The sequence below is a fragment of the Musca autumnalis genome, unplaced genomic scaffold (genome assembly GCF_047663935.1).
Source record: "Musca autumnalis isolate F117 unplaced genomic scaffold, ASM4766393v1 scaffold_2, whole genome shotgun sequence".
NCBI classification, from domain to species: Eukaryota; Metazoa; Arthropoda; class Insecta; order Diptera; family Muscidae; genus Musca; species Musca autumnalis.
Window position 1 is genome coordinate 358,211 of NW_027411755.1, and position 27,026 is coordinate 385,236.

A 27,026-nucleotide genomic window follows, 5' to 3' on the forward strand; every position below is an offset into this window, starting at 1 on the left:
GTGTTTAATTTGCTGGATGTGCTTATTGACCTTTTTATCGATACAGAGTCGGCGGTAAAAAGAACTGATGAAGTTAAATTGTTTGGTGACAACTGAAGCTATTGTCTTCCCTACCTTCGCTAGACTCGAGCTGAAATAAACACAAATATATTTATTTGATTGTTTTCGGAAGAACCCGATGACGTGGGAGTGATGGGGTATTTTGGAACCGCCATTGCATTTCGAAAACATTTATTTGACAACTTGTTATTGGTCGGTATTGGTTTTGGTTATTGTTGAACTTTAAGATTAGTTTTTTTTATTTTTACTTCGTTGCTTGTCTTAAATAAGTCGATCAACTATTTTTTGCAAAAAACCGACTTTTTAAATCTATCAATATATCAGTTCTGAAAATTAGGTTTATATTAAGGTAAATACATATTTTGGAAAATGTTGATTAATCTCGAAAAATTTAAGAATATAAAAAGCAATTCACACCATTGGTCGTTCATAAGTGCCCGAGTGCCTCCGTTACTAAATCTGTATCCTTCAAATTTCATTTGGATTACGCCAGCACAGAACTCCGACTCAAAAATTCTTCAAAATGTATACTCATCTTCAGAATCGTGAAATTAAGAGAGCTGAAAATATTTTTCGTCTAAAATTTAACCAACGAGCATTAAAATTCATGCAGCATTTGTTGCCACATGAGGCGATAATTTAGTTAGCAATGACGTACAATTAATGAAAGCCTTTAGATTGGATCGCATAAATGTATTGACGGATGTGTTTATTAAGGCGGGTAAACATATTGTGGAAGGGATGGATAGCTTTTAGCTGTTATGTTAAAATACCAATCAGTTTGTAGTAATATGAACTTTTGTCAAAGTATATTCAAGAGCGAAATAAACTTTGTGATTATTTTAATTCATAATTACACACATATATAATTTTTTATTTTTTAAAACAATAAAAAAATAATGATTGCTCAATATATTCGTTGCAATACCAAAATGTTGTTGGACCCCTCTATATTATTCAAAGAATTTGGGAGATCTTGTGTCCATGGCCATGACTACACACAAGAGTTTCCACATACCAAGTTCTGCTCTTTGCTAATACAATTTTGCCAAAGGCCATAAAACAAAAATGGAAAATTTGGAAATGAATGGAAAATTTTATCGTCTACGGAGTTAGTGTGATTGTGTTGAACGTTGTTTGTTTCAAGTTCAAAGGTGGTTGTAGTGTGGGTGATGTTCCTCCGACTGACATCAGCCAACAAGATGGGGTGTTTGTGTGGGTGTTTAGATATCACTCCTTTATTTGTAAAGTGCAAATTGCAAAACGATGCAGACTTGACGCCAATGTCATAAAGTCTCTCCCCTTGACAATAAGCCAATGTGGGGGTTGATCAATGGTCAGAACTATCGACTAACAAAATGTTTGCAAATGGTTTGCTGCCAAAATTGTTATGGGGTTTCTTTGCAATTTATTTGTTGGTCAAGGAAAAATAAATAAAAATAACACTATTATTGCTAACGAACAACAAAAAATCCCCAGTAAAATCGATGGAAAACATCGACCAGTCGAATGATAAATAATCAAAAACAACAACTAGGGCTGTTGTATCAGGCAGCGGAAATGGTACGAAATTTAGTAATTAATCCCAAAAATATACTTTGTGTGAATACAGTTCGTGTGCTCCTAATAAGAAATTCCTCACGCATTGTTTTAATCCACATCATCCACAGTGTGAATACTTCAAGTAGTACTAGCATCTAATTGACTTATGTTAGCTTGAACTGAAATTATTTTCCCCTTCTCTAATTATTATGACCTCTGTGCTGAACAATGTTTATTGTTATTGTAGGGTTGTTATTTTATGTATGTATGTTTGTACATGCGTCAAGAACGCTGTTTCATTACACCTACCCTTTCCTTTACATTCATGCCCGTTGTCCACAATTTTGTTGTGGTCATGTTCTCTAAGAACATTGGCAACAGCCGCTATTTTCTGCTCGACCTAAATGACTTTATTGCTTTTATACTTAACATGTTAATGTTGTAGAAAATCACTGTGGAGTTGCAATAACAGCCGTAAAATATAAAAGTTCTCTTCCTCCGCTCATGCCACCACAAAATAGTTTGTTTTGGCTTTATTAATGTGTTCCACTTTTTATATGAAGGTGAATATAAGTATTTAAAAGAGTAAATATTGATGTTTGGGTTCAAGTAAAAAATGAATGTCGTGGGTTTGTTTGCGAAAGACCCTGAGAAAGTTTTAACTACCTCGATCTCAATCGGATTCCGGTCTTCTTTTGTGGTGATGTGTGTGATTGTTACTTCATTAATAATTTAGGTATGCTAAATTAAAAGTTTGGGCATATGTGGTTACTGCTCCTAGGTGTGTGGGCACCTAATTTCTATCATGAGAAGGATTCAGAAACACCAAATTAAATACAGTTTAACCTCGATTATCCGTGAATCGATTATCCGGGAACCTCCATTATCCGTGATAGAAAAGAAATGTTGGACTTTTTTGCATTTCTTCTATTTTTCGGTATAAACTTCACTACCAGGGAGTAAAAACACACTTTCCAATTAATTTGATTAAGCAAATAAAAGGTAAACAGACGAAAACTGGAAATTCTCCCGTATTACATAATTTGTGTATTTATGGTATCACAAAAACCATGGGACAAAGTCAATTCAGATGAATCTGATGATGATATTATGTAACCTTCTAAAGTTTTGGTGGATTACCGTAAAAAATTTAATAAAAATTGCAGATTTTCATATTATTGTACAATATTATGCCATTTTTACCTAAAAGTATGTTCAAAAACTGCATAAAAGCATTATCCGGGTAAATCGATCATCCGTAATGCCTCCGGTCCTGACCATTACGGATAATCGAGGTCCGACTGTATTTTAATCTTTGGTGAACGGCTTCACTACAATAACTACTCCGTTGCTATGATGATAACTTATTTTATCCAGCTAAGGTTTTGAGATCTGAGAGTATAAAAACAGATGCTTACAGACTAACATTCTTTTGTCTATTTATAACAAAATTCTTCCTCAATTTCTTGTGTCAATGAACAATTAATCTTTATTGTCAAAATAGCAGAACATTTATCATTTTTGTAACTAAATAAAATGGAATATAATGACATTGCAATCGTCGTGGCCAGTTCCAGTATAGGCAGCGTTTAGGCAATGATATAATATATAATCAAAAGTTATGGCATTGCATCCCTCATTGGCTCGAAAATGTCGTCAATCATCATAACCGTAAAATAACACTCACCACACAAACCACCAACGACATTTTCCTGGCTTGGCAATATACCCCAAAGCATCAACACTCCTTCTCAATTGACAAGTCTTGTGAATGTGAAATCGTGAGACAATCAAAAATGTCTGTCCGAGTATCTTCAAAATGTGTGTTATGCTTTCAAAAAATACATACATACATACATACATACATACATACATACATACACATGTATGTATATTAAAATAAATTTATAGTTCCAAGCTGAATTATTTTTAGAAAAATAATGTTCCCGAAATTTCAAACGAAATCTATCTAAAACATATGCATCTTGTTACATTTTATCAGGTATCCTGACTTTGTGTTTTAAACCAGAGTTTATCACTTGTAACTGTACTAATAAGAATTAAAACTGTTTTCGTCCTCTCTCAATTGTCCCTGTTTCATAAGTAGGGTTTATGTTGCAGCCTATATAACAGGAGAGTGTGACACTCTCTATAGGAAATTCGTTTAGATAAAAAGTTGCACATTGGTTAATGAGCATATACCCTATCTTTCCAGAATTAATAGGCAAAAAATATAAATATAGTTTATGCGTTTATTTATTACGAAACAAAATGTAATAAATACATGTGATGGTTATTAGGGTAGATTGTTTGGTTCAAGTCAATGCTTTGCTCCTTCACAACCTTAATAATATTAAATAGTTCCTAAATGAAAATCTACATATTTTTAATAACATCCCATGAAATGAAATTGTTATTCCATATTTATTTAAAGTTAAAGATACGTTGAATTTAATGAGATGTTTATAACCTTGGGTGGCCATATTAGACAGAATATCACCCCTCTATTTGGTTTATGAAGGATAATCTATGTTTGTTGTTGGAAGTGTTATATCGCATTTTGAGACAGGCTGCTTTTCAAAACATTACATAAACCGAAAACATAAAACATAATCGTCAATTTACAACAATTACTGTAATCCTCTTATCCTCATACCGCACACACACATGAGAAGCAAGGAGTTGACAGAAATGAATCTCCACTTTGTGTGTATAAAATATATCCGAATGTTATTGACAACAATTTTCATTCATTGAAAATGTTTATCAGGAAGCAGCCCTACAAAAAAATTCGAACAAATATTCTTGATCCTTTCAGTTGGTCTAGACCGAATTGATTTGAAGGAACAACAGCGAAACTTTAAAATGGAATTTAATTTTTGATGTAAAAATTCAACTACACCCAAACCGTATGTATCTGTGTGTCTTATAACAAGGGGGATGTTTCCTTAAGATGTGGCAAGTAGTTTTTACTACAAAGAGAAGAAAGTTTTTACCTAACAAAAAGGTAATGGGACTTTCTTCAAGTTTAATAACAAAAATTAAAACACATTTTATCTAGAAACCACCCTCCGTTATTCTCTTCATCATTGACGCTGCTATCTATCTGTGGTATAGTATAGGGAGGGAGGTTTGGTAAAACCGCCAAGGATGGTTATTAGATTTGTCTTGTCGTTTTCGTTTCTCTAGTCGATGTGGGTTGCTTTATTTGATTATCATTAAGATTATTTGCTAATACCGGGCCTTTTTAACATGACAGTGTTGTTCCGAGCTCATCCCCATTATGGCCTTGTTCATGTGATGACCTTGTTTTACTACTATGTACAGCTTAGAATGGGAGAAGTTTTGATTCAAACTTTTGTTACGGCGTGTTTCAAATTACAGTCATTGCGTTGGGTCATTATTATCATCATCCTGTTGAACATATTTTTTTGATGGTTTTCTTAATGTTGCTTAAAATATTCTTTCAAAAAGTTATTTTTATTTTTATAATATAAATTTGCTCTCTCTCTCTCTCGCCAAAATGAATATTTAAAAAATTCCAATTATTAATATATCAAAACAAAATATGTTTTCCATATAAGAAACTAATTTAAGATGTTTTTGTTTACAAAATTGAAATGCTAATGCTTTTAATAACTTTTTATAACGTTAATCGAGTTTAATGTCTGAAGCACCTCCTCAGTACATTTTTTTAAAATGGTAATTTTTTAAGAAAACAAAGTTGTATTTTTGCATTTTTCTTTTTATTTATTTATATATTATTGGAAAATACAATTATAAGGAAAGGAGAACTTCTGTCGAATTGTTTTGGAATCACAGTTATCGCGGTCTATTTCGATAATATCCAAGTCCCTAATCTTTCAATAATATTTGACATATTGTATTCCAAATATTTTTAGCTAAACAAATGCTTTTATTTGCCAAATTGTTCTAAAAGTACGTTGACTGTCAGTTTTGACTGTCGGTGTGTACCCCGCACAGTGGTTCCGCCCGTGGACAAAAATCGAAAAATTGATGGCGACAAATTTTATTTCAATTGAAATAAATATTCTCTAAACATATCAAATTTTTAACATCCAGCCTTATTTTTGTAAATTTACAGCGGTTATACGTCAAGTTAAGTCAAAAAAGTTGTGATTTGTATGTGAGGCCTTAAAAACGAAATATACATCCGCAAAGCATTCGTAGGTTATGAGTAAAATTATAAAAAATTGGAGAGGTAAATGTGCAATTTTCAAAATGAAAGTTATAGGTGATGGTATTGACAATGTTTTTACGAAAAAACAAATTCATAGTTCTTTTCCTAACTTCATTAAAAATAAATTCTTAATAATAATTTTTAATATAATTACTTCAAATTTATGTTGAGTTTTACTAATGTTGTGAGCATTTGTGAGTCACGAAATTTTGTGTAAAATGCAGGGGAAAGTCTCTAGTTTACGATTAAAAAAAGTCCAGCTGCCCCCATCTGCTACTCTTACACCACGCCCGTAAAATCGTCAAAATTCCGAAAATCGGGAGGTACGTTTATATGGGAGCTATGCCTAAACTTGGACCTATACTAAACATTTTTGGCAGGGAGGTATTTTGCTCACTCAGAACTCAAAATGCCAAGTTACAGCCAAAATGGTTGGAAAATGTGGGTAAAATCGTCAAAATTTCGAAAATCGGGAGGTACGTTTATATGGGGGCTATACCTAAACGTAGACCGATATTGACCATTTTTTGCATGGAAGTATTTGGTTCACTTAGAACTCAAAATGCAAAATTACAGCCAAATCAGTTGGAAAATTTCGCTAAAATTGTCAAAATACCGAAAATCTGAGGGTACATTTATATGGTGGCTATACCTAAACGTGGACCTATATTGAATATTTTTTGCAAGGAGGTAGTTTATCCACTCAGAACACAAAATGCAAAAAAACATCCAAATCGATTGGTTAATTTGGCCAAAATCGTCAAAATACCACAAATCGAGCGGTACCTTCCTATGGGAGCTATACCCTAATATGGACCTACATCCACTAAAAATGTTTTTTCTATCTTTTTGGCTTGTTATAAACCTACGTTTAAAATTTGGAGGCGGTAGCTCGATGAGAACCATTTTTGGCACTCTTAGTTTTGTCCGCTTATATTTGCGAACTAAAATGTTTTTTGAATTTTAACTTTTGTTTATTAAATTCTGAATTGCTATCTTTGTATTTTCCAATAATAAAGGTGTAAATAAATAAAAAGAAAAATAAAAAAAAATTTACATTTTTGTTTTCTTAAAAAAATACCATTTAAAAATGCACTTAGGGGTGCTTTAGTTTTTGGCCGACATTGTACATTATATGTACTCCAAATTAAAACTAGTAAAAAAGTATCAGTCGGCTTTGCCGAATATATTGAAACTTTTTTTTTTTTTTTTTTTTTGAAGTTATTGTTCGGCTTAAGGTCAGTGAAAAGACTTGTTGGTTTTTGTTTATAAGCTTTTTATTCCAATATTTCGGTTGACATCGTCAACCATCTTCAGGGATAAACTACAATTAAAAACGCAAATTAACATTGGAAAACAAATATTTTTAACACAAAATTACATTAAATGAGAAAAGCCACTGGCTTCTTCTGCCGTTTGAGCTGAACTAAATAAAAAACTAAGTATTTTCTTTTTGTCTTGAGTGCTTTTGTACTAAATGTCTATATATGTGTGCACAGTGGTCAATATCGGATTTATAATTCATTCTGACGTTATTGGGTGTATTTATTATGTGCAACATTTCTAAGGTAAATCGCCTTTTATAATTATTCTCCTGTGTCAATATATTTACATCTTTTAAATTTGGCGTATGTCCAGTTGAAATACAATGTGCTGCTAGGGCCGTCTTTTGTTCCAAAGGTTTGTCCGTTTTTTGATCCGACTTATGTCCGGATAGTCTAGTTTTTAATTTTGTTTTCGTTGTACCAACATATACCTTCTGGCATATGTTAGTTCCGTCTCCATTACATTTGATTTGGTAAACTATGTTGCACTTGTCTTCTTTTTTCACCTTAGATTTTGTTTTACTGAATAGGTTGTTGACGTTGTTGTTCGTTTTTAGTGCTAGCTGGTAGTCGTCCTTGTTGTAAATATTGGAGGTTTTTAACCTATCTGAAAAACCCGGTATATACGTTATCGATTTGTATGTTTTTTCCTTTTTGTCTTCTTTTTCAGTCTTTTGCTTTTCTTTCGTATATTTTATCAATTCTTCAATGGTTTTGTGTGGAAAATCGTTTTTAGATAAAATGTTGTATATCTTTTGCTCATTTGCTAGGTGGAAACTTTCGTCACTTATGCTTAATATCCTATTAATAAAGTTTGTAGCGGTGTTTATTTTGACTTGTCGTGGGTGCTTAGAATAGAAATTTATTAGACGTCCTGTTGCTGTCGGCTTTTGATACCAATCAAGTGATAATTTGTTTCCTCGTCGAATTATAATTGCGTCCAAGTACGGTAGTTTCTGGTTTTCTTCCAGTTCATGTGTGAATTGAATGTTTTTGTCAAACGAATTACAAAACAACATTCAATTCACACATGAACTGGAAGAAAACCAGAAACTACCGTACTTGGACGCAATTATAATTCGACGAGGAAACAAATTATCACTTGATTGGTATCAAAAGCCGACAGCAACAGGACGTCTAATAAATTTCTATTCTAAGCACCCACGACAAGTCAAAATAAACACCGCTACAAACTTTATTAATAGGATATTAAGCATAAGTGACGAAAGTTTCCACCTAGCAAATGAGCAAAAGATATACAACATTTTATCTAAAAACGATTTTCCACACAAAACCATTGAAGAATTGATAAAATATACGAAAGAAAAGCAAAAGACTGAAAAAGAAGACAAAAAGGAAAAAACATACAAATCGATAACGTATATACCGGGTTTTTCAGATAGGTTAAAAACCTCCAATATTTACAACAAGGACGACTACCAGCTAGCACTAAAAACGAACAACAACGTCAACAACCTATTCAGTAAAACAAAATCTAAGGTGAAAAAAGAAGACAAGTGCAACATAGTTTACCAAATCAAATGTAATGGAGACGGAACTAACATATGCCAGAAGGTATATGTTGGTACAACGAAAACAAAATTAAAAACTAGACTATCCGGACATAAGTCGGATCAAAAAACGGACAAACCTTTGGAACAAAAGACGGCCCTAGCAGCACATTGTATTTCAACTGGACATACGCCAAATTTAAAAGATGTAAATATATTGACACAGGAGAATAATTATAAAAGGCGATTTACCTTAGAAATGTTGCACATAATAAATACACCCAATAACGTCAGAATGAATTATAAATCCGATATTGACCACTGTGCACACATATATAGACATTTAGTACAAAAGCACTCAAGACAAAAAGAAAATACTTAGTTTTTTATTTAGTTCAGCTCAAACGGCAGAAGAAGCCAGTGGCTTTTCTCATTTAATGTAATTTTGTGTTAAAAATATTTGTTTTCCAATGTTAATTTGCGTTTTTAATTGTAGTTTATCCCTGAAGATGGTTGACGATGTCAACCGAAATATTGGAATAAAAAGCTTATAAACAAAAACCAACAAGTCTTTTCACTGACCTTAAGCCGAACAATAACTTCAAATTAACATACAACAGGTCAACAATAATTACCAACAACACGAAACTTTTTTTCCCAAAAAACGTATGTATTTAGGGGGTTTTAAAAATTTTGGGCGTTTGAACCGACGAAAATGTTGATTATGATTAAAGATCAAGCGTTTTGCGGAGGAGATACAAAAAGGAATGGATTGACATTGACCATTATGAAAGTGGATCTCCAGCCACTACATATGGTGCCATAGGGGGTTTTTACACCCTTCGGGCTGTTTGCTCAAGAAGTATGGACTTGCCCCTGAAACAACTTTTACCATCGCAATTGAGGCAGCGAATGCAAGTTGCTTCAACAAAAATCAAAGTGATTCGAAAGCAGGTCTTAAAGTGAACATGTATCCGAAATTTTGTGTGGGAGGTACCGGATGGAGTGGACAAATATAGTCCATATTTGAACCTGATCTATATCTGGTAGATATATTAGGATGTGTAAAGTATGGTCCAATTCGGCCACTCTCTTCGAGAGTTATCGTACGCACAATTTTTCCGAACATTTTTGAACTTTTTTGGGGGAGGTACCTGAAGGAGTGGACCGATATGGCTTATCTTCGAACTTAAACTATGTTTGGACAAAATATTACTAAGGCCAAACTTTGGACCGAATCGGCAGACCTGTTCGAGAGTTATTTTGCCCTCCAACCTCCTCACACGGTGTCATAGGGGTTTTTGCAACTTTCAGGCTATTTTCTCAGGAAGTATGGACTTGCCCCTGATGAAACTTATACCGTCGTATGGAGGGCAGTGAATACAAGTAGCTAAAGCAAAAATCAAAGCGATTCGAGAGATGGTCCTAAACTGAACTTTTCCAAATTTTTGTGTGGGAGGTACCTGATGGAGTGGACCGATTGAGTCCATATTAAAACCTGATCTAAGTCTGGTACACGCTCCACGATGGGCAAAGTATGGACCAAATCGGTTACTCCCTTCAAGAGTTATCGTGCGCACAAATTTTCCGAACATTTCCGAACTTTTGTGGGGGAGGTACCGGAAGGAGTGGACCGATATAGCTCATCTTCGAACTTAAACTAAGTTTGGGCAAAATATTACGAAAGCCAAAATTTGAACCGAATCGGTTCATCCCTTCGAGAGTTATCGTGCGCTCCAGCCAGCCAGACAGACAGACAGACGGACGGACATTGCTCAATCGACTCCAAATTGTCTGAAACACATTTCGTCCAAACATACTTGGGGTCTAAAACCATTATTTCGATGAGGCACATTTTGCCCGTATGAAAGTGTATATACCCTTCATAGCCTAAAGGCTGAGGGTATAAAAATGCACATATTTTCTTGATTTAGCATCCGTCTTCACAATGTGCCACAAGTTATCCCAATCACTGCGGTGGTTCCATATGGAACCACTTGTGTTATTTTACTTTTTGGAAGAAAAAATCTACATATTGAACATATTTATATTAATATTAGTATTTTCTAACAGTAAAGCATTACAGCTGTCTATTTGCTTCTATATTTCGGTCATTCGGGTTCCAATTCTTGTCCTAAAAGCAGGATAAAGTGAAGAAATATGAATTTTTTCACAAAACCTTCGCAGGGATTGGGTTAATGATATGTGAGGTAGTTGTAACTCATTTACATGAGTGGTTACGTTACTGATAGCACAATAGTATCTCAATAATATTTTCATATATGTATGTTTAAATTCCATTAAGGATTTTGCGTAGAAAATTCCCCGCCAGCGATGAAGTAGATATGTAATTATCTTAGTTTAGCTCTAGAAATTTTGTATTTCGAGATACAAAAAACGTTTTCCTCAAAATATATTTTTTTGAGTTGCGAAAGCCTTGAGTAAACGAGCCATATGTACTTACAAACATATGTATGTAATTACATGTGAGTCATTTTAGAAATCCAATTCTTCCCACTCGATATGAATTAGCCAATGCAATGAATTTTCTATTGAAATTACTTATAGATATAAAAGACGAGATACTTTGTAACTGCATACATCGTGAGTCATCTACGCTAAGAGCCAAATTTACGAACATTTTGACAAATATAAATTTTGAATGATTCATTCGTACTTCAATTCTGTATCATTGAATGTGTGCTGAATGAATGTACCAATTTTACATTCTTTCCTCGTGAGGAAGTCGTCTTTAAAGTGAATTGTTTAATGTTTACCTTGAAAATTGGATAAATGAATTCTTTGTCGCACAAAACTCCATCTTCTTCTCAGTAATGATGGGTGGCAGCCTGTGAATTCACAAGAGAGCTTTATGCAATATGAGGACATAAAATATTTTTATAGTCTGTCATATGACGAATGCCAATTGGCTGGGCCCAAAAATGTTGTTTCTTGATGACGGTGTGAAACGAAATTGAAATCGTTGAGTATACGCTTAGTGGAGGCGTCTTAATATTTGCACGTGTTTCTTGTCGAGGAATACGTTAAAAAATAACGCCTCCAAATTCAATTTGCTTTCTGTGTAGTGGGTTTTTCATTTTATCGCAACATAAACCCGTAGAAAATATATGAGTTGATATTTGGAAAAAGAATGTCTTGGAGTGTGAGTATTCTTAGCTGTTTTTCTTACACCTGTGTAAGAATTAAATAAAAAGGGATACTTTGTTCTTTACGAAAACATTTATAGTAAAGTCACACATATTTTATATCGATATATTTCCGGCATTGAAATGCACAGTGTTTATTTAAACTTAACAAATTGGCACGAATGTATTTTTTTAAATTATTGTGTTGAAGAAAGATATAAAATTGTTGTATGGTTTTTTGTAGAGTTGTGTACGGCCGGAACGAACTAGTTCCAAGGTACTATTCCGGACAAGAAACTTTTGGAACTATATCTAGCTTTTGCGTTTATATAGTTCCGTTAGTTCTTCTCGTTCCTTTAATTTAACGCCTACGTCGATCTTTCTGCGTTGCTGTTTATTCGCTTCAATTTATTTCGTTGTATGTCAATTCATCCACCAAGCCATAAAAACATTTCGCTCTCGGAACTATTTAGAAAGAAGGAAACAAAAATAACGACGAAAGAGAAAGATTCGTTGAACAATATATGCCTCTGAATTATTTGGAACTATATTAAGGAACTAGTAGCTTTTGGGAAAAGGAACAAGAAAGATCGATCCGCTCTGGGAACTAGATTGCCCAACTCTAATTTTTTAAATATGCCTTTATTCGTATACCGGTATCCATGGTATGTATTGTAGGGGTTTGCAAAAATGTATCGGGGTTACGCCTTTTTTAACTTCTGTTGATGATCATACCCTGCAGTGAAAGTAGTTGTCCATTTACCTCCTAGGGATAGGGAATGGAAAGCAATAATCGATTTTTCGACTTTTCGATTTTGGTCTAAAACTAAAACTGCGATTTTTCGGTCTGGCGATTATTTCAGTTGTCTTAAAACTCGACTTTCGACTTTTTCATAACCGCAGAAAATCCATTATAATCGACTATTCGTCGATTTCCGAGTTTTCTTTTGAATCTGTAAAACCGCCATGTCAACAATAGGTGTGTACGATAACTTTCCCAGCAAAAATTACTCAGTCAGTTCCAGCAACCTTTCTCAGTGAATTTTACTCTCTCAAGCAAGAAAATTTTCAGAAAGTTATCGAACAACATTTTGCAAACACTTGCAAGAAAGTCAGCTGTTTCCAAAAATGTATGGAAATTGTTTTTGTTTCTTTTGATATTTTAAACCAAATGCAACGAAAACATAAATTTTAAAATTGCATTTGACTTATTTAAAGCAGTAATCCTATCCACAGCGCTTTAAAATCTAAAAAAATGCGAAATTGTGATATTTTCTTAGACAAAAATGTTAACATTTCCAGTTGTTGTTTACATTGAACAGCTGATTAAAAGTCAGCTGATCAGACTTGCAAATTTTTGCGGGACAAATTTTCCCAGCAAAAAATTTGCAAGTTCTCAGTCACAGAACTCTCCAAACTCGCTCTCTTTTGCTGGATAATTTTGTTATCGAAGAGCATTCAGTATGAATTTGTACAAATTTTGGGTTATCGTACAGACCTAATTAGTTGTTAATTCTCCATCACTGTCGTTGTTCAACTGAAGATTTTCTTAATTTTTGATGTTTTTGTATGACATTTCGATACATTTGTGCACAGTGTTCTGTGTCGAATTTGTAATTCAACCTTTTTTGTGTGGGAACATTTATTATGTGCAACATTTCCAGCATGTATCTACGTTTGTAGTTATTCTCTAGACTAAGTATTTTAACATCTTGCAAATTCGGAGTATGGCCCGTTAAAGAACAATGTGCCGCGAGGGCTGTCTTTTTTCCCAGCGGTTTGTGTTTGGCCTTTTGGTTGGATTTATGTGAACGAACTCTGGTTCTTAGTCTGTTTTCTTTTCACATGTGTTGAACTCAGTACCATTGCATTTTATTTGGTTGACTACAGTTGATTTATCGTCGTTTGAAATTTTTAATTTTGTAAAAAGCTTCTTGTTAGTACTGGTGCTCTTTAGTGTGATTTGACATAGATATTTATTATACAAAGTAGGCCCGAAAAACGTTCCGTTCCCAGGAACATATGTGGATCTTTTATACGTTTTTCGCATCTTTCTCTTAGTTCTGAGTTTTTTGTTTTCACTTGTTTCAGTAAATCATTAATTGTATGTTTTGGAAAGTCATTAATTTTAAGGATTTTCCGGATCTTTTCTTCATTTTTTGCGAGGATTTTTCGGTCACTAATGTTCAAAACTCGGTTTATGAAGGTAGTTCCCGTATTTATTTTGATTCTTCTTGGATGCTTCGAGTGAAAATTTATGATTCTCCCAGAAGAAGTAGGTTTTTGGTACCAATCTAAAAGTAGACGATTACCATGTCAATGTATCTCTGCATCAAGATATGATAATTTATTACGTGATTCACGTTCCATTGTGAATTTAATTTGTTTCTTAAATTTATTTAGTGCCGAAAGTGTATTTCGTTGACATATTTTGTTAGCATTATTGGAACTACGTTTAAAGTTTTTATTGTTTCATCGAGGCTATGTTCCATAACTATATCTGCTACAATTTTTGAAATGGGTGACTCTATTGGCATTCCTTTTTGTTGTTCATACACTTTGTCGTTATATAGAAAGTATCTCGAATCTTTGATACAAATCGTCAACATTTCAATAAATATGTTCATTGGGATATTTGTGTGTTCCTATTTATAGCCAAATTTACCGGTATACTTGGAAATAAAGATACTACATTAAAGGATATCAAAAATTCATCGTCATCAATGTGTTGGTCGTTAATCCTTGCCTTGAATTCCATAGCATCTTTTACATTGTATATTGAATCCTTGGTTCCTTGGTTAATGTTCTTAAAATATTGGACATGTATTTGGATAGGGCATATGTTGGAGAGTTAATGCTGGAACAAATAGGACGTATGGGAGTATCCTCCTTTTTTGGTAGCCCATTTATTCTAGGTGCTACCGACGTTATGTTTATTAACCTGTTTTTGTCTGATTCATTGATTAAGTTTAAATCGAAAAGCTTCATAATTATTTTATTGTTCTCTGCTTTGTAACGTCTGAATGCAGAAAAGTTGTTGTAGTCGTTGGGAGAGAAAATGTTGGCCCTAGAGCATGGCACAATTAACAGGTAAATGCATCAACCAACAACTACAACAAAAACCAGTTCAGTGAAATGTCAAAAATGTTTTCCAAAACTAAAGCGATTCACCCAATTTTTTCAACAAAATTTTGTTAGGCAGATATTAATAAACGCATTATTACAAAATTTTGTTTTTTTTTTCAAAATAGTCTGGCTTAATCCCATTGTTGTTGTTTTAATATTTTAAAACAACTATTTTATTAGTGGAAAAGATTTGGCATTGTTCGCCAAGGGGTAAGGCAGGGAATACTATAGTTTCGATCCACGCCACTGGATCTCATCAGTTCCCTTGTTTCTTGTTTGTGGATATTCTCCACCGAAGTTATTTTTCAATAACCTCTTCAACAAGAAACTTTTTATACCCAAACATCAATCGTCAGCTCGAAGTATAAAGGTAAGCAAAGAAAAAAAAGTTCAATGAGAAGTTTACAAAAGTTCATAATTTTTCGTTTAAATTTTTGTTTTTTAATTGTGTGTGTTTCAATTACAACTTTTTTGAAAGCTCGCGGTGCATCAGCTGTGCTGATACGTGTGCCATGCCCACATTGGTTGGTATGTCTGTTCCTGTTTTGTTTATGAACCACTCTTTGTTATGCTGTAGGTTAAGATCATATTGTTGTTGTTGTTTTTAAGCATTCCGACACAGAACACTGTGCACAAATATATCGAAATGTCATACAAAAACATCAAAAATTAAGAAATGCTTCAGTTGGACAGTACTGTGATGGAGACTTGACAACTGATTTTTTTTTTAATAATACCAAAAGTGAATTATTGTTATGTATTTTTGTTAAAACATTTTCGTAATTAATGTTTTACGTTTGTTTTTTATAAAAGATCCCCGATGATGACTGTCGGAGACGGCCGAAATATTGGAAATAAATAATAAAAATAAAACAAAATTTCGTTGTTTTATTACAAGGACCTAAAGCCGAACTAAAATCAAAAGAATAAATTTTAAAAATCAAAGGTCGAAAATAAACAAAAAACAGAAAAAAACTTTTACATATTTTGGAAAAAAATTCTTACCAGTTCTAAAAGGTATATTCCAATCGGGTAATCCATTTGTGTGGGAAATCAGCATTCAATATAACTCGAACGGTAATCCATTGTTGGGTCTATTATAAAGCAATAATATATGTATGAAACCCTCTGTTGAATGTAATTTATTGCAAAAAACAACATGTATGTACGTACATACATATGTGTGACATTATGTTGCAAGTAGCAGTGCCGTATCAAACAAACAGGCTATAAATCACTTGGGGCTTTTTCATTGACTGAATGCTCGGGCGGACGTTTAAAATGGCGGATATTGCACTTTAGTAATAAACAAATTGTGTTTTACCTTCACAGAGGGGGAAACAAGCCACATAACAACAAAAACAACAACGATAATTTCTGTAACACTAGCTATTAAAAAGCCATTAATTTAAAAAGGCAGTTAACAGCATTTTATTCCACCACAAACATACACACATACTGACACATAATCAGATACCATGACTGCCTTAGACAACAAAGGGGTGTTGTTGTATATCCTGATGGATCCTTTCATGTCGCTTTACAAAACAAGAACGAACTGTTGTCCATTCGACAACAGTCTTCAACACCGGACATTCTATGCATTGTAATATGGCACAATCACTTTAACAAACTGCTTTTCCTCTTTTAAACATTTTCCTATTTTCATCAAGTGTACACTGTGCTGTTAACTTTGGTAATTGAGCCGCATTCCATTACTTTCATTTAAATACTTTGAGATCATGTTTACTTTTCCACTAGCACTGACAATTTTTCACAATTTATTGCTTAATTTATTTTCCTTGGCAAACGTATCGCAAAGGCGGCATAGATACAATTTACGGCGGATAAGGGTTCGATGTTGTGTTTGTGTGTTTAATTTGATATCCTTCATCCGTTCTTACACACGACGTAATGTATAAGTATCAATACGCTTGTTTCCGACTTCACAACCTGTCCACGCTGTCAACAAAACGGAACTAAAGCCTAAAAGACCGACCGGTTTTCTATCTAAGGATTCTCTTAATGCAGGCACTTGTTCCTTTTCCCCCAAAATATCCTGTTTCGTTTTCATTGTGTTTCTGTTGTTGCTTGTTTTCGTGAGACCATTCTCTTATTTGAGATTCTCTTCAAGAAATGAAACAAATGTGGAACGAAATTCATACATAATTTGAAGGATAGTTCCATATGTACATATGTTCGAATATTATAAAATATGGTGAAAAATAACGATATTTCAGTACTGGTATTTAATAACAAATGCATTCGATAATTACGAAATTTTAAATAAATTAAATATACCGTCTATCAAGTTTAACACTAATTAAATAATTGAAAATTAGTTATTACTAAAAATTAGAGACAACCATAATACAACTCATTAAACATTTCAAATAGACTTCATGAAATGGAATATTTCTTAATCATATTTCTTTCTTATCATCTCTAAAGATCCATAGTTTTAACTAAAAATAATCTTTAAGCATTTATTGTCAAAAAATGCATGTGTACAAGTAAGACTCATTAACTGAAAACACATCCAACGTTTGATTAAAGTTTTGTGTTGGGCGTTGAGAAAACACAACAACAGGGCGACGCCGACACCAAAGTCCAGCGTTGATATGTTTGCCGGCATTTATTTCAAATGAATTTGAATTTTTCGGCATCATACCGAACAGTGTAAAAACGGCCAAAACGACACAAAACTTTACCCAAACGTTGGATGTGTTTTCAGCTATACATATGACTCGGATTACTGTAATGTTTTATGTTGGAAAATTCAATACACCTATACCCACTGTGCGCTGTAACAGAATAACGCTTTCAAAAATTTTTATGGACAAAAACCGCAACTTGCATTTTTCACAGGATTTACATGCATTTTAGATAAAGCTCACTTATCGATTTCGCATATGTCGACGCGAATGTGGCCTGTTATTTAAACACACAAACAACTTCATCCAACTCAACATAGCAATATGGACAAAGGCAATCATGAAACCAGACAGAAAGATTCTACCGTCACGATTTTTTTTTGTTTAACATTTTGTTGGCTGTATTTGTCCTCCGTCTTCCTGAACAAGCCTTTGTCTGCGTATGCAGCTTCCAGCCACATGAACAACTTCAGTCTGCTCTATTAACGGAAATTTGTCTATAAAGGACCATTGAGTAATTATGATACACAAAGGATGTGTTAATGGATTTTAAATTTGCCTGATTTGTCATGCTGAAGAATGGCCGAAACTGCTGTGGGACTGATGGGAGGTTTGGCTAGTAAAACTTGTTGCTTTATGAAGGTTGTATTGATTTTTAGAAACTGAATACAAATACTGCCCCTGATATTTAAAAAAAACCCCGTTGTTGTTAGACAAGTCAACAGTTAGGATATCTGGGGTTGGATTCTTGTTCTATGAAAATTTGAAATGAAAAATATTTTCTTTATAATTTTTTTTCATTTGACAGTTTTCTGCTTTATAAAAGTTTTCATTTCACATTTTCATAGAAACAGAATTGAGCCCCTGGACTACAATATTTAGTTATACTATATAGAATCTATCATTGACACAATATGAATCGGGGTGTACTCATTGATATGAGATAAGTCTCCCTTGTCCCTTCAGGGATGTTTGTGAGAACATTTAGAATCAAAGTTGATTGCATGAAGCTATTATTTAAAAACAATGTACATTTATAACATTTCGATAATAAAGAGAATTATCCGGTGCCACAAGATGCGATATATTTTAGGCTACAACTTTTGCATACATACCCATAACATACAATTCCAGTGGAATTTTTTTCTATCAACATCAGATGTTTTTATTTACCTTTCGAACATAAAACGTCACAATGCGAAAAATATGCAAAAATATTTCAGTTTGCTTTTGTTTTCTTCTTTATGGCTCCTTTTTATTGTGCGTATGGTTTACATCCCTTTTTGTGTAATATTCCACACACGTTCTACTGGCAACACTCATTAATGCAAATGAATCCAGATTCATTGATAAGTAGAACGTACATATATATGTATGTATATGCATACATACATTGATATACGGATGGGATATTGTTATTTTAAAGCTATTTAAATCTGGAATTTCCGCAAAGCAAAATGTATCAAACTTGAATAAAAATGTATATGAACATGTGTGCATTTCTTTTTATACAGACGATCGGCAGTGGAATTGGCATACTTGTGTATATTTAGTGTAATTACCCAGCAAACCAAAAGTCTGATGTCCGACACGTCTGAACAATTTCGGAAGCAAAGCCGTTCAGATTTCGTTCCGATTTCTAAACGATTTAACGGAGAGGAAATAGTTCAGATTTTGTACCGATTTCGTTCCGATTTCGGAACGAATGTCAAAAAGAAATTTCCTTTTCGAATTTCCCAAGGATTTTCTTCAGATTTCGTTACGAAATCGGACCGAAATCGATCCGATGTCGCTCCGACATTTCGTTCCAAAATTATGTCAACCACTTCATACAAATTTCTTTAAGATATTGTTACGATTTCGGATCAGATATCGGACGTATCGTCCGAATTTTGTTCCGATTTCGTTACGATGTCGGTACGATTGGTTTGCTGGGTAGCTTTAACTAATATTTGAATACAAGTATGTATTTAATATACATATATAATTTCCCTTCTTTAACATGGCTATATTCAATAATGTGTGTGTTACCCAAAATGTTTTCGTCCTTTCATGAGCTTTAATTTTTTTCGAAGATATGAGGGTCCATAACGTTATGTTACCTGTACGCAAACATCATAAAAAATTATAATTACACTCATAGCACGTTATTCAATATTAAAATGGCTCTCACATGTTTTCGCAGCTTAAAATTTTAATCCAACACTCATTCATATCTTTGTGAATAACACTGTGCAACACTGGAAATGCAAACAACTTCAAGTGGACATTTTCTAAAAGTACATATTGAGACTACAAAAACCATAGACTTTTTTTTGTGTGCTTAGATCGGGTTTGGATTTTATGGCTTCATACAAACCGAGCTAAAACGAGCCTTATTTCCAATGATAGGGTCTTTATCTAAGAAACTAATTAGAATTTTGGTTTGCAGTCTTCAGCAATATTGTAGCTCTAAAGTAGTAGAAATTATATGTCAAACTTATAAACTAGGAAAAATTCATCTAGAGCATCAAAATTGTCAAAATATAGCAAAGTTTACATAATTTCTGCAAATCCGGTCAATAGCAGCTAAACTCTTGGCAGTTGAACCAAGTAACCTTTCGCAAAATTGTGCAAATAATGTGCCCTGCAATTCTTCAGAACCTCTAAAATGCTTATTTCCCGTGGTTTAAGTGGTATTTCATATCATACCTTCTACAAAGCATATTTGAAACAATGTTCACACTGGCTGTTTATTCTCATATTGGAGATGAAAATGAATTGTTGATATATTTATCAAATTGTCGTTGAAAAATTTGCTAGAAACAGCATGATAAGGGCATTTTACAACAATAAAATGTTGTGTAGAATTGTGAATTACATTCCAGTGAATATTTTCCCCAAAGATACCATTAAGAAAAATTTAACAGTTTTGGAGATACATATGTACGTTGCGGAATATATACAAACGATGAAACTTTTAGATATATTGTAAAATTTAAAGCAATAAGAGCAATTTTTCTAGTTCGCTACACCTCCAAACATGTTCTTCTTGTTCTCATCTACAAGTTTGCTGCAGAGGTCAAAACAAGATTCGTATTAGTTTCAGCAATATAACCCCGATTTACTTTAAACAGTGAATATTTAACCATGTTTACATGAGGTCATAAAATCAGAACCCGATCTATGAAAACAAAGCCCAAATATGGTTTTCGTCTACGTGGGTTCTACTTTCAAAAAATGCTCGCCAGAAGTTGTTTCCTCACGATTTGCTCAAAAATGTTGCACAGTGTAATTAATGTTTGTTGTCCGCACAATAGAAAGCATTTGTAAATAATTTAGTCAAATTATACGACAGTCTTCATAAGTGGACGATGACGAACATAAAAAAGGAATATTAAACCGCATATTTTTGCATTTTAAAGCAAATTATCTTCTCCATGCTGTAACTTTTCTGTCGTTGGAAAAAATATCGTGCCAGCAAATCAAACATAATTCTGCATAATATTTGTCAATGCGCAAACAACTACGAAGATAAATACATAAATGCTTATAAAAGTAAAACATGTCTGTCAAGGTGTAAGGTGAATAATATTTGGGTATGAAGCCGCCCACCCCATCTCTTTTGTAAAATTGACAGTTTATGACAAATAGTGGTTGCGTGTTTCACCCAATTAAGTCACGCAGATAAAACAAAAAAAAACTCTTAGAAAAGGTGTCAACATGCAATTAAATTCAGCTTTAGAAATAAAAAACAAATTGAAATAATGTCTATGCGAATCCACCCCTGGAATCTCAACCCCACACCTAAAGTATTCATTCGTGTCATATTAGTGCAACTGTTTGTGACATTTGATATCTTTATTTACTGTATTTCCTACTCTGGCGATGCTCACATTCTGATTTCATAGAAAGAAATTCTTCTATTTCCTAATATTTTTACTAAAGAGTGTGCATACGGAAATATGCAAACATGTTTTCCAATGCTTGAAATTGAGGTTTCATAACTCGCGAATTGTTAAAACATTGTATAAATATGCATTTTAGTGTTATGACTTTTTAACCTGTTTTCTCAAAAATGATTTCCTGTAGGAATGAATGAACTTTTGACTGTTTATGACTTAAATAACGTTTATTCTATATAAAAAACATTTACAAGTTTAGCTTTTTTTTTTTTTGAAAAAAAAAAATACTATGAAATGAAAAAAAAATCTTAAAAAAATTATTTCCTGTTGCACAAATGAATGGCTTGTGTCTATTATTGACTACAATAACTTTTATACCATTTAAATATTGAAAAAGGTCCTGCACAAACCACTTTTAATTGATAAATGTATATGTATAAAATAAAATTATATGTGATATAAAATGATATGTAATGTAATGATATTAGAAAATAATAGGTTATGCCATTTTGGTAATGTTTTGTGGTTCCAAAGCTTATTTTCAGTTATATATCTGTTTATAGTGACTTTAAAAGTTTGTCAAAAAAGCTAATATAGAATAATTTTCAAATGACTTTGTGCGTAAGCTTTTTTATTGCATCACCTTATAATTAAGATTTTATATAATCTTATAGTAAGTTTACTCGATTTCAACTGTCGATTCCATTGCTTAAACATCAAATAAAATCTAATCGATTCCAGATGATATTACATTATATGCCTGTTCCAGAACCAGCAAGAATCTACAATTTGTTACTACGATAACAAATTTTCCTTTATGTTATCGAAAGAATAGTAAAATTTCGTAGATACTTACTTACAGACCAAATGTTTTAAGACACTATTGCTCTGTTCCAGAACCTGCAAGGAGCTACTATTTTTTACTATGATAAAATTTTTTCCTTGCAATACTGGAACAGACAATATCTCATAATATCGTACATACAGAAATTGGAAACGGTTCAAACATTTTTAGAATAACAAATACATGTTTATTGGGCTTTATTATTTTTTTAATTTAACAAAATACCACGCATATTAACAAATGTTGTGCTGCCGTTTCTCTATCGCGAATTAAAAGGTTTCTATGCGAAATTATTTAGATACTGTTTGTTCTGAGTGGTGGAATAAGAAGCCCAGCAAAAAGTTTGCATCCGCGGATGTAGTTGAATCACTACAAGTGTACAGTACATTTGCCGTTGGAGTACATCTTTTCCTATGAATTCACTTACGAATGTTACAAGAGAGCGCACAGCTAGGATGCACTCCATTTTGCTTCCACAGCACACAGCTAAAGCGCTCTCCACATACGATGCGTTGAGCGTCGCGGTACAACAACCACATGAAAAAAATGTAAATGATGCCAAGTTTTTTGAAAAACAACAATATTGCTGACGCATTAAAGTTAAACATAATTTAACTGTTTTGGGACAACGCGTGTCCCAACGTGTCCCTAAACGGACCGTATGTGCCGCGGCCTTAAGATGCACTCCGTTTTCGAACCAAATCACAACTTTTTATGTAGTCTTTTGGATTGAATTTAAAGGAACTCTTCGGATTGCTTTTTTAATCAATCTAAAGATGCAGTACAAATGCAAACTATTGCGAAATATCCCAGAATAAATAAATAATTATAAATAAATAAAATAAATGCATTCATTATTTGTGTAAAACAAGAATACAAAGAACTTTATTATATAAACATAAATTAAAAAAAGTTTCCATTAAATTCAATCACAATTGAGTGTACTTCCTCCGTTCTCCATTTAATCCAAGCGCAACTGATTTTGCTTCGTCATCCTAAATGTTTTTTATGTTGCCTTCCCATCACTAGTTCAGCTTTCGACTCAAACTACACTCCATTAAAAATTTCCGCCTCGTAAATTACCACAAAAATGTTCGCAACTTAAGTTTTTATTTCTTTATTTTATAACAAATTCTTAGAAATGTATACACTCTCTCTTATTTTTAGAATAAATGATTTCGCCAGCGATGGGTAGGGGTCAACCAACTGTTTTTTTCGTTTTCTTTTTTTTAGGGATCTCTAAAGCAACAGCTTATAAATTGTATCCAACGGAGTGCATTTTTCATAACTCCGTGTGGACTGCATCGAAGGATGTTGTGAAATCATAACTCCACATGCACAATGTCAATAACAATGACAATAATTTGGTGTAGTGCCTGTATTATTGTGCCACGGCACTGACAAACGACCCAGCAAACCAATCGTAACGAAATCGGAACAAAATTCGGACGATACATCCGAAATCGTAACGATATCTTAACGAAAGTTGTATGAAGTGGTTGACATAATTTCGGAACGAAATGTCGGAGCGACATCGGATCGATTTCGGTCCGATTTCTTAACGAAATCTGAAGAAAATCCTTGGGAAATTCGGAAAGGAAATTTCTTTCCGACATTCGTTCCGAAATCGGAACGAAATCTGTACAAAATCTGAACTATTTCCTGTCCGAAAAATCGTTTAGAAATCGTAACGAAATCTGAACGACTTTGCTTCCGAAATTGTTCAGACTTGTCGGACATCAGACATTTGGTTTGCTGGGGACGGAGACAATGTTGTTATTGTGTGAGTGAATGGATGCACAACCACCATGTTGGACACCACCATAGCTGTGACTAAAAATGTTAGCTGCATTTTCTGAAAAAGCGCATATCTGATGTTATATGTCATTGATATGGAAGTGTAAATAGTTTTTTTTCTGAACGGTATTTTATCTTCAAAAATATATCCCTAATGTTCAACGAAAATAGAAATAACAAAACAAAATGTCGTATGGAATTTGACACTGATATTAGAACAAAGTTCGATCAGCTGGGTATTCCTTATACCTTGTATAGTTGTACCATGTCCCACATCATGCCCTATGCAACAGATTGTTTTTTTATTTCTTTGAATCAATCGAGACACAAATAGGCAAGGCAAATATACACACCTGCTCAAAATAATAGATACACCTAGTACATTTTTCTTCAAAGTTCAACAGAACGCTTATATTTATTGAAAGAGAGAATGTGAAAATATGCTTTTCCTTACACCCCAATGTCATACACGTATAGCAATCAACAATCAACCTAAGTTTCAATTAAAATGAATTATTTTTAAGTAATGTTTCATCTAAGGGCAGTAGATTTGCTGCTCATAATAATAGATACACTTCAATTATAATCAGAAATAATAAACTTATATTAATTTCCCATATAAAATGTTGTTAAAAAGAACACAATAAATTAGTGGCTGGTATTTTCGAATCTTATCCCTACCACTTTCCTAACAAAAATTTGCAATACAGGACCTTACTTCTTGACTTGTCCAAGGTGACATTTCGTAGCATACTTTCATAGTTTTTGCACATAAATACTAAACATTCTATTTCCATTCTAGAGGGAAATAGTATGAAATGAAATAAAAATCAACAAAAATAGGAATCCAAATGCGAAATGATGAAATATTTGGAAATTTGTAGGTGAAAAATGTTGAGTCCTCTAAGTACTCCACATGCTTTTCCCTAGGAAAGTAGCATAAACAGAACAGGAACGACTTGAAATAAAAAAATTATTAATTGACAATCATTTTTTCAATTTTTTCTTAATGTTTTCATTTATTCGCTGGAATGTAATATACAACTCTGCAGAGCATGTCATTGTTTGAAAATGCCTCTTTCACCTTGTTACCCTCAGCCTTTAGGCTAGAAAGGGTATATGAGGAAAGGACAATATTTTTTAGTTTTCCATCGAAAAAAATTGAAAAAATGTTTAAGCTACACGAACGATTTTTGGTACATGGATTGCGAAAAAATGTCATTCTCAAATCTGTTCGAGATACTAATTTCGGTTATTGCGCGTAAAAGTTGTAGCGCTTTCATTTCTGATAATAAGAAAAAAATCTTAAAAAAGCGCTACTCATTATAGCTTTGTTCCAGAACTTAAAAGTTTTTAAAATTTTTGCCACTTTTACACATTTTAGCCGAAAAAGCGTTCCCGTACACAAAAAAGTTGTAAAATGTTCACTTCTCTTTAAGCAAAAATGGCGCTGAATTACAAATTTGAGCGTGTAAAAAATAGTAACATGGTTGCCGGCGTCTGATTGGGTGGTACGCCGACTTTGACATTTGTTCCAGTTTTTTGACGTTTTTTCCATTTTTTCCGTTCTCGAACTATTTCAAAACACTTTTGTGTGAGAACAATTTTTTTACAGTTCTCTCTTTTGCGAGTTTTACTATTAAAAAGTACGGGAACGAAGCTTATATTGATAAACATTGTAAATGAATTGCTTCCTACATACTGCCTGATTACTGAGGTCCCATAACTTTAGTGAAAAAGTTGTAAATTTTCGCTGAAAATAAGAAAGAATTAAAAAATTGATAGTTTGCAACATGTTTTATTCAAATTCAAGCTGTTTATGTATCTTAAATATATTTAAAGAAATATGTACGTAAAGTTTGGATTGTTTCCTAAATAAAGCTTCTCGAATACACACTAAAATCTTGAGGAAGATGTTCATATAAATTTAGGGTACCTTTCAATGGAGAATAATTTTGAGGGAAAACTGTATTGGATAATATACATTTTGAAATGCGTGTAAATCGCGAAATCCTCAAAATCACTTGATGCGCATGCGGTTTCCCGATACATACAACAAATTGTTTTCTTTTCATTTGTAAACATTTACCAAGATTTACTTTGGCGGCGGTGATGTAGCATCGTCTGCAGTTTAGTGTGAAAAAAATTGTATAACGCTAATAATTTGCACAAATTGCACACCCTTTTTATGCGCATCCGATTTCACTATTAACTGTAAAATAACACTGGTCAACAGGACTTTTGTTTCAACCGAAGTTGCAGTTGTTTCTAGATGAAATCGGCGAGTTATTTTCAAATCCGGTCCCGGTTTTTCTCCATCAGATCTTGTTTTTGAGATATAGCTCAAAATCGGTTTTTACGAGTTTAACCCAGACTTTCGTTATTTTCGGATACAAACAAATATTTTTTGTGGGTTTTTCGACATTAATATATTAAGGAGATATTGTACGCCCGAGTATATATCAAAAAAATATAGAAAATATACGACGGACCTTGTAAAAATTGCATATTTTGAGTAATTTAACCTGTAATTACGTCATCGGGAGTCATAGGATCTTCATATGGTACTCCGGATATGCTTAGGGTGTCTACTATATAATCCAGTATTCAAATGTATAATATAAAGTTCATAGCCCCCATGATTCGGCCATAACCTAAAAATCGCCATGAAGACTGCTAAAGGGAAATAATTTACCAGTGATATCATTACCACATAAGCCATTTACTTTTCAATGGCAGTCTTCATGATGATTTTTAGGTTATGGTCGCATCATGGGCGGTATGAACTTTATATTATAAATTTGAATACTGGACTATATAGTAGGCACCCTAAGCATATCCGCATTGCCATATGAAGATCCTATGACTTCCCCCGATGACGTAATTATAGCTTAAAGTACTCAAAATAAGCAATTTTTACAAGATCCGTCGTATAT

General features: G+C 33.3%; 1 protein-coding gene and 1 long non-coding RNA gene across 2 annotated transcripts in view; one reads left to right on the plus strand and one right to left on the minus strand.

Moving 5' to 3' along the window:
• The window catches only part of sick (sickie), a 317,157-nt gene extending 300,265 nt beyond the window's left edge, over positions 1–16,892 (minus strand). Inside the window, exon 1 of the mRNA XM_073966463.1 lies at positions 15,917–16,892. The gene's annotated coding sequence lies outside the window, so the exon portion shown is untranslated. The remainder of the gene's footprint in view (positions 1–15,916) is intronic.
• The window catches only part of LOC141393480 (uncharacterized), a 328,761-nt gene that overhangs the window by 295,767 nt on the left and 5,968 nt on the right, over positions 1–27,026 (plus strand). The gene's annotated exons all lie outside the window — the stretch shown is intronic.